This window comes from Eublepharis macularius, chromosome 4 (assembly GCF_028583425.1).
Source record: "Eublepharis macularius isolate TG4126 chromosome 4, MPM_Emac_v1.0, whole genome shotgun sequence".
NCBI classification, from domain to species: domain Eukaryota; kingdom Metazoa; phylum Chordata; class Lepidosauria; order Squamata; family Eublepharidae; genus Eublepharis; species Eublepharis macularius.
In genome coordinates this window covers 64,766,239-64,774,958 of record NC_072793.1, presented here as the reverse complement: position 1 = coordinate 64,774,958, position 8,720 = coordinate 64,766,239, and positions in this window count along the sequence as shown.

Genomic DNA, 8,720 nt, shown 5'->3' with positions numbered 1-8,720 from the left:
TAATATATCTACTAGTCAATGTGGCTCAACTGTGGGTACTTGAATCCTCAGTTTGAGGCCATGTAGACACAAAGCATGCATTTCTACAAACCGGGGTCATTTGGGAGTTGGGTTCTGATTCATTCTGTTTTCTCTTCCCTCCTGTATAAGCTGGACAGTGACAGAAGCAATTGCTACAGGGAGGGAGGAAAAATATATCTCTTTCCTCCCCTCCAAGCTGTTTGAAGACAGAAGCAATGTTTTGGATCACCCCATTGCAAAAGCAGTTGTTCTTGCCCTGATAACAAAGGTTTGAAAACAGATTCAGTAGCTGGGTACTAGGTCCAGTCTCCAGGGGTCATTTCTTAGAAAAAGAGCTGGAGGAACTCATTAGCATATACCGCACCCCCTTGCCATCACCGGAAGTGTGTCACTGGCATAACTGATTTGCATATGCCACACCCCCTGACATCACCTATCCTGGCTGTTTTGGACCCAATCCTGGATATTCAGGGCCGAAATTGGGCCCAAAATGGCAAAAAGGGGCTGAAAATTGCCGAAAAGGGGCCCAAAATGGTCAGGATTGGGACGCTGCTGAGTGGGAGAGTGATCCATCACCCTTCAGAAGCCTGATCTGGGCCGTTTTGGCCCCAATCCAAGCTGAAACAGGCCCAAAATGGCCAAAAGTCAGGTGGGTGGGGGCTACCTGACATGTGACCTCTTTGGGGAACTACTGGAACTGCATTCCTGTGCGTTCCCCCTCGAAATGAGCCCTGCCAGTCTCACAGAATGGAAGCAAGCTAACCATACAAACTGGTTGAACCAGCAAGGCTTTTTGCTTAGCTCATGCTTAAATATTCTGGAGGGCAAGAGTCCCCACCTATTCCTGGGCTTCATCTGGCCGGGGCTGGAAAATGGGTAGCCAGCCTGGTGCTTCTTCATTGCTGGATTGCCTCCTCACAGGCCTGCTATTTCTGTTGCTTTCCTCTGGTCAGGGGAGAATTTGGGGGACTGGTAGTCCAGGATCTGGCCCTGTGAGGCAGGGAACTGGCTGCCTTGGATTCCACCATGTTCATATCATCACCTGGAACTAAGACTTCAGGGGTAGGTCCTTCAATTGAGGTCTCAGGATCCAGGGGCTCTGGGGCTGGAAGAGGCTCTGAGTTTGGAGGGGGCCCAGTGGTGTCAGTTCTCCCCTGGTCTCTCCTTAGAATGCTGTGTAGATCCTCTTGGTTTTCATCTGACGAATCTGCTTCCAAGACAGGCCCAGGTTTTCCAAAAAGGGAGAGGAGCGATTCTCTGCACCCCAAGCAATTTTCTTTGCAGCGCAAGCCAAAGCTTTGGGTGTGAAGAAGAGACTTAATGTTTACCTTTCCCGCTCAAAACTGAAAGTTTGGGTTACAAAGAACAGGAGTGATCCTGAGTGGGAATATGAGCTTCTTATCATACCCACCCCACCCCCGCAGCTAAATTTGCTGCTTCTCATCAAGTCTTAGATGCAGTTAAGTTTCCAGGATGGGAAATCAGAACAACGGGACTTTCAGTTGATTCCCACAACCAGCATGGAGTCAGCTCCTCATCCCCTCCCCCACAAATTGCTAGCTACAGAGCATAATTTCCCCAACACAAATCAGAAACTGCCTCCCAGTTGATAAGGGATCTGAGTCAAGTAGTTTGTTCCTGCAAATGGAAGCAAACAAGCTATGAATAGTCCATTGATTAACTGGCTTTCTGATCACTGCTAGAGAACTGACAAATATTTGAACAAATTAATGCAACTTAAAGAAGAACCAGTTTAAGGGCCAATCATGTGTTACATGTGAATGGTGTAACAGAACCTTAAAGCTCTTTTTTAAAAAGTAGATTTGGAAGGGGATATGGAGTGGAGAAATAGCAAGGAGAAAAGATACTTCCTGCTTTTAACCATTGTCCATTCTTTTCTCCCTCTCTGCAGTGGTAGACACACACTTGGAACCCTGCAGGTGGACAATTTAAAGCAAAGAAGCAAATTGCAGCCAGTTTCCATGTTATGCTAGGAATCCATGATTAGATCTGTTTATGTGTACTTTATCTACCAAAAAAAAACAGTAGGGGGGGCGGGTATTGCAATATGTGTCAGGGCCATATTACAAGATGGAAGTTTAATTGCAGATGCTGATTTCACACATACTGTTCCTCAGAAAGGTTGTTTTAAACCCTGGAACAAGAAAAAGAACACAGTATGAGTATCTGCCCCCATTCTTGGTGTTAATGTAGCCTGGATGAAGGCATTTCAAATGCAAAGGAATAGTAGCCCCCCTTTTCCAGTGCCATAGGCCTGATCAATATCATTCTCTCACACTCACACTCACTCACTCACTCTCTCTCTCTCTCTCTCTCTCTCTCTTCCTGGACATTGCTTTTTTGCTGCATGAATACATATGTGAGGATTTAATCACAGATCTGTATAGTTTATCATTGCATCATCTGTGCAGTCCCACATGGAAACTGTACATGCTAGGGTTGCCAGGCCCCCTCAGTCTCTTAGCGGGGGATTGGGGGCTGGCTCTTACCTGTCTTCCAAGGGTGTGTGCGCGTGCGCAAAGCACGCACAAAGTGCAATGACATCACTTCCAGGAAGTGACATCATCACGCAGTGCACACTCACCTCAGCATGCCCACACTCTGCAGGGGTTCGCGTTGGGGGCTGCTGTGGAGTGCAGGGACGCTCCGGCACTCCACAGGGGGCCCAAATGCGTCTGCAAATCGGGACCATTTTGAGGCGCTGCGGAGCACGGGAGCGCTCCTGTGCGCCACAGCATCCCAAAACAGGCCCGATCTGTGCCAAAACGGCTGTGGATCGGGTCCGTTTTGGCACGGATCGGGCCTGTTTTGGGACGCTGCGGCGCGCAGGAGCTTTTCTGCTAACGTTTTTCACTTAAACCAGGACATTGTCTGGCCTGTATTTTTCCCTACTCCTTTGAATGATACAGAGAGACTTTTTCACACACTTGATGCTAAGTGTGCTTTGTGCTTCTATTTTGACAGTACAGCTCCTTTCTGAATGGATTCTGATCTATTTATCTCATTTAAAGGGCCCAAAAAAGGTATGATGGTGACCTCACAGACCTTTCAAATTGGATAGTTTGACTCATTAAGGATTGTCATCATCAGTCTAAACAACCATGTCCATTCCAAGTTACAGCATACACTACAAGAGCGCAATCCCTGTCATCAGCCTTTAATTTTGTCATCCCTATAGTGGACCTGTGTAAGGCAGCCACCTGGTCTACACCACACACATTCATTAAGCATTATGCCATTGACATAGACTCCAGAAAGGATGCAGCTATTGGCAAAGCAGTCCTGAAGAATCTTTTCCATTGAAGAGTCATACACCTGCCTCCTGGGCAGGTTAGCTTGCTAATCTCTGCACAGAAGACACAGCAATGCAAACAGGGTTGCACTTACCTGTAACTGTAACAGGCACACATCCCTCCCTCCTTCCCTGCCATGAGCCTGCTGTTGCGGGGAGGGCGGAATACAAATTGAATTAAACAAACAAACAAACAAACAAACAAACAAACAAACAAACAAATAAATAAATAAATAAATAAATAAATAAATAAATGATAAATATTATGGTTAATTTCCTTCTACATTGGTGACTTAGAGAACTGAGGGAGGGAGCTGCTTGCCCCGCCTATTATAGCTGCTCCTAGGGGAAAAGTGCCTGAAAAGGCTAGGTGAGTATCTCGCGCCTTTAGGGGGTTTAGATCGTCCATGGCTGGCCTGCGCGTGAGCAGTTCTCATGTGTGCCTGCACAGAAGAACACTCAATAAACAACAGTGCAACCCTATTTTACATATGGTCTGCCCTTAATCTCCACAGCAACTATTTCTCCTCCCTCTTCCCCTAATGTGTCATAGTGTTCCTGTTTTATGCATTGTAGTTAGCACCTCAGTCATATCTTTAACTGGCTGAAAAATATACCAGTTTATGAGATTTACATCGCATATTTGCTGAACAAATTGTGTCACTGAGTAATAATGCCTTGGGAGAGACTGGATGTTTTCATACCATGATATCTCATTTGTCTCTTGTAATCCTTTGTAGAATTGGATAGTTCAAGTAATATCTAACAAAATTTGGATTCGGGATGCAAGTCCAAATCTCCAAACAAAAATGTGGCTCTTTCCCATGGAAGGAAAACTAGAATTAAGGTAAATTCATTTGAGCAATATTAATTTAATGGGCTCTTTGATTTTTGGGGGGTATTTGAAGGGTGATGATGCCACAAGAAACTTTAACGTAAGCCATTTATGTTATTAATCCTTCTCTTGTACAAAATCAGAGTCTCTGAGTGCTCTCCAGTCCGAGTTCCTGCATGTCCATCTCAGCTTTTCCTAATCCAACCAGGGGTATAAAAGCTATCAGCTGCAACTGTCTGGGATTTCAGGTGGCCAGAATGCCTTTATGTGGTGTACAGGTGACTAGCTGTACAATCCTAAGCAATTAATTCCTATGGACTAAGAAGGGTGTAACTCTGCTTGAGACTGCATTGTAAAATTACTTACTATACACGTCCTATATAGGAGCCAAAATAAACCCAGTATTCACAGGGAATCTGCTTGGTATGTATAAACATGCATAGATACAGGAAGGCAGGATTGTATCGTGAAAATCCTAGCACATAACTATAATTAAAATGATTTAATATAGAAGGAAATCAGACTTTACATTGTACATTGAAAGCAAAAGTTTCTAAATATTTTAAAAGTTAAAAAAGAGATGAAAAAATACAAACATTCATATGCTTACAGGTGTCAAGTATAAGACTAGCAGGTCTCAAACTTAGTTGTGTCGTATTGCAGTCTTTCTTCGGTCACAGTATGATTCAAAATTTGAGTCAGACTATGCTCCTTTTGCCATACAATGAAGAAGCAGGAACTTTAGTAGAGTTGTCTGGATCTCCCGACTCAGAGGATGTCTCTGAGTACTCATGTTCCCAACATACTGACCACTAAAAAACTCTGAAGGAATTTCTTTCCAAACTTGCGGGCTCCTTGAGGAAGGGTAGAAGGCTCTGAACCCGGAAAGAGAACAAGTCATTATCCGTCTGAAGGTGACTTAATTGAAGCATCTGAACACGAATGACTTTTTATTTTGATGGAAACATGCCACCTTATGCCTTCATCTCATCAGGAAAAGTGGAGACTTTCTTCATATATCCTTTAAGTTAGCAAAACATTTAAGTTAAGAAGGAATTCTAGGATACAGCTGAAATATTGGATACAAAGGACATTCCACATTCCCATGCCACTATACAGACTATTTTAAACTAGGACAAAGGGGATGGAAGGTGGGGTGAGGGGGAGGTCTTTGCCCTGTAAATCGGAAGGGTATGGTAATCATGACTAAAACTTTAAAATAAAGAATAAGATTTCTAACAAACGAACAGTGGTTATCTTTAGGGGCAGCCCTTCCCCACTGTCAGAGTTATGGTGAGTGGCCACAAGAGAAACAGAGAGCATTTTGGATAGCTGTACTGTTATGCCATCTTATCCTTTCTCAGCATTCCACACAAGTTAAAAACTCTGTTTTAGGATTTAATTCTTGCTATTTTAGAAACACTGGACAAAAATATCTATTTTTCTATTACCTTCTTTTATCTGATATTATATATACCTTTTTTGTTGGAAACAGTAGTTCTCTGGAAATGATTAATATAATTTAATGTCAATATAAAGACATTTAAGATGCAGATATTGCCAATCCAAAGCATGCATGTATGCATGCATGCATGTATGTATGTATGTATAGTCCACCTTTCTCAGTGAAACTCAAAGCGGATCACATAATGTGTCAATATGAACTACAGGTGGAACATCCCATAAACAATGCAATATGTTACAGCAACAGTCAGTACCAGTAGTGTAGTAGTCTGCTGTCCCTATCCCTTTTCCAAAATATCTCTCTAAACCATTTCAATACAGTACAGTACAGCTCTCCTTCATGAATAATTAATGACAGAATGGAAAATGCTTTACCTTTATTGTTTCAGTATCTACAAGTTATTGGTTTTATATCAATAAATAATAACGGTCAATTGAAATTTGTTATAAAGTATTTATTTGTTATGAAAGTCAATTCAGTATCCAATTTCAAATGAGATCATGAAGAGGACCATTCCTGGGTCTTAATTGGCAGATCATTATTACTATGAGACCAATGTAGTATCATCTGAGAAAACAATTACAAAGGTTTTTTTTAACCCCCTACAAATTAAATAAAATGTATCCTGAAAGTTCTAATAAGTGTTAGTCTTGCCCTCATTTAAGATCAGATTGCCTTCACGTTTGGTGATAATGCCCTTCCGTTAAATTCTTTTGGGGAGGGGAGGGAAATGTTTTGGTAATTAAGCCAGGTGATTCATGTTATACCACCTGATCCTTTCAAGACAGGTAGCCATGTTAGTCTGTCTGTAGCAATAGAAAAGAGCAAGAGTCCATTAGCACTTACAAGACTAACAAAATTTATGGTAGGGTATGAGCTTTTGTGAGCTTACAAAAGCTCATACCCTACCACAAATTTTGTTAGTCTTATAGGTACTACTGGACTCTTGCTCTTTTCTACCACCTGATCCTTTGATAGCATTGCTTGGATTTTCAAAGGATTGTACCAAATAAATATTATTCATGACCTTGTTGTTTAATAACTGCTGCATATATAGTAATTGCTAAATTCTGGTGATGGGTAAATCCTAATAAAAATCTGGCATATAGCTGTAATGGCCAAAACATGTAAACATATTCATTCATGATGTCTGGAACTGTGGTGCACCAGCATTGCCTCTCTATGATCAACCATAAAGCTCAATCTGAAATTTGTTAAGTATGAATTGTGGCAATTATAGATGTACTAGTTAACTTTGACTGAACATGAATGAAATTATCAGTAGATGCTTTACATATCGGTAGATGCTACATATCGGTAACAAGTAATATTATTTAGTAGAACATGTACTCTTGTTCTTGTAAAACATTACATTGTTATAGTGTTGCTACATAGCACATGGCATTTATCTTTCTTCTAAGTAATGTCATCTGTGTCCTTCTACAAAAAGGGTTAATAATTCCCATGTCCTTTGAAGGGACACATTATATTTCTCTAGATGCCAAGGCCAATTTTATAAAAGCAGATACATGGACCGGGAGTTCAAATGTTAAAAAAATGCACCATAAACACACTAGAGGGCAGCCAAAGTCTTTTCTGTTATCAGAAAAGCTAAACCAATGGCAGTCAGAAGGATGAGTTGTCATCTTCCAGTCTTATGTAAACCTATGGTAAAATTCAGGCAGATCTGCCAATGCCATCAAGAGAAGCAGGGCAAAATAGAGAGGTCAGAAGCAGAGAAAGAAAACGCAGAAGGTAAGAGGAAGAAGGGAAGTGCAGGACTGCTGAGAGTTAAGGTTCATAAAAACTCGAGACTTGCACTAGTGGATTGTTTGTCATTGCTGTATATTTATTACAAAGGACAGGAGTTTAAAATATTAAAAAGTGTAGCATAACAATATTATAGTACTATGTTTTCTGCAGCATACTCAAATCTTAGTTGTTCCAGCACAATATATATTTATATGAAAGAATATTTCATATGACCTTTGCATTTTATACTTCTGTATTGCAAAGATAAATTCAAAGATGCCAGTGGAGGTAGCGATGGCTTTAAATGTGGGTTAGACAGATTCAGAGAAAAGAAGTCCATTAGTGGCTACTGCCATGGCGGCTGAAGGGAAGGCTCCATATACAGAGAGAGCAGCCTTGGCCTCCAGATTGATGGCAATAGAATGCATGCTTCAGGTTAGGAAAAGAATGCCTGCATGGAAAACAACCCAACTCACAGAAGCCATAAAAAGCAAAAAGGCTTCTTTTAAAAAGTGGAAGGTCTGCCCCAATGAAGTGAACAAAAAGGACCACAAAGTCTGGCAAAAGAAGTGTAAATTAATAAGTAGGCATGCAAAAAGAGAATTTGGAAGGGGTATTTCTAAAAAACATCCAGACATATAATAAATATGTCTTTTAAATTTATCCAGGCCAGGACACTAGCCATAGAAGCAGTTAGGCCCCTTCTCTAACTTGGCTAAGATCATATTAGAAGTAGTTGGGCCTTTAGATGACCAAGGGAAAAAAAGATTGCTGAAGGAAGGTGGGGAGGTGGCAGAGAAGCTAAATGAATTTGCATCTGTATTCACTGTGTAGGGCATGTACCTGTTACCCAAATAGGTGGTCTCCTAGTGAGTAGGGGAATTAGCACCAAGGAGAGGCTGTGAGAAGAGGATAACCATTTTTAACCAATGTATACCAGGATTGCTTCCTCTAGAGAAATCTTCAAGAAACAGGCAGAATTTCAACAGGAGTGGTTTTATTGAAGAAGCTCACCTTTGACCCACAGTTCAGTACTTTCCAGTCTCCTGGCCAGGAGATGGCAACTGTATTCCTGCCCTGCTGTGCAGCATATCTTAAACTGTAGGCCTGTTAGCATCACTAACATACCTATACCACAACCACGATTTTCAGGAAGAAAGTCTGAAGAACATGGTCAAATTGAGGTGATGAGAGATGAAGTTCTAGATCTATTGGGGAAATTAAAAACCAATAAGTCTGCAGGTCCTGACAGCATACACCTGAAAGTTCTTAAGGGAACTCAAATGTGAGATTGTTGATCTACTAATTTGTATAGATAATTTACCGCTAAAGTC